The sequence below is a fragment of the Microtus ochrogaster genome, linkage group LG1 (genome assembly GCF_000317375.1).
Source record: "Microtus ochrogaster isolate Prairie Vole_2 linkage group LG1, MicOch1.0, whole genome shotgun sequence".
Classification (NCBI taxonomy): Eukaryota; Metazoa; Chordata; class Mammalia; order Rodentia; family Cricetidae; genus Microtus; species Microtus ochrogaster.
The window spans coordinates 47,550,158-47,550,963 of record NC_022027.1 but is presented as its reverse complement, the minus strand read 5'-3'; the positions used below and the strand labels follow the sequence as shown (position 1 = coordinate 47,550,963).

At 40.1% G+C, this 806-nt stretch overlaps 1 protein-coding gene across 1 annotated transcript in view; it reads left to right on the top strand.

Annotated features, from left to right (window-relative positions):
* The window catches only part of Paqr3 (progestin and adipoQ receptor family member 3), a 19,270-nt gene that overhangs the window by 8,423 nt on the left and 10,041 nt on the right, over positions 1 to 806 (top strand). The gene's annotated exons all lie outside the window — the stretch shown is intronic.

Sequence of the window (806 nt, the reverse complement as noted above, 5' to 3'; positions counted from 1 at the left end):
AACAATGTGAGTGTTCACAATTGTCACACTCTTCTTATCCAGGATTTGTTTCCTCGCAGTGGTTTAAATCTACAAATGCACACTTGGCTTACAAATAGAAGAGTCTTATTTGGGCAAGAACTTCAATTTCAGAAGATTCCCGTGATCTCTAATATCTAGTATGGGTTCCACAGTTATTTTGTTAATATCTGGTGGAAAGTATGACTGTAACTGTGGAGCTGCAGCCCCTAGAGAATGCAGCTGCATGTATGTAGTATAACTGTGAACCTCAGGACGGGGAGGCTTAGGAGCTCACCCTCCAGGCCAGGCCGAGCTACACAACAAAACCCTGTCTCAAAACCGTGAAGAAGTTCCACCAACCTCACTCCCATTATATCTTTGATTGTTATTTTCCTTTTCTCATCTGACCTCTTTTCCTGTGCCCAAAGTATGCTTCTCCCCGTGGAGCACCATACCTGCTCGGGATTGTAGCTCTCTTCCCAGAGAACCAGGCAATTCCTAGAGCCACCACTCTGACTTCAGTTCTGGGGATCCTACAGCCTCTTCTGCCCTCTTTGGCATCAGGCATGCATGTGATACACAGACATACATGCTGACAAAACACAATACACATAAAATTTTAAAAAGTATTTCAACTACTAAAGAAAAAAGTCATAAACTAGGCTTGAATTATATTATTAACTCTCTGTGTTTCAGGCCTAGTTACATTATAACAATATATAACTAAATATATATGTAATTAAAGTATGAATTGATTGGATTTTACTAGAAAACTGTTGGTATTTACCCAGAAGCAAATAGCACTA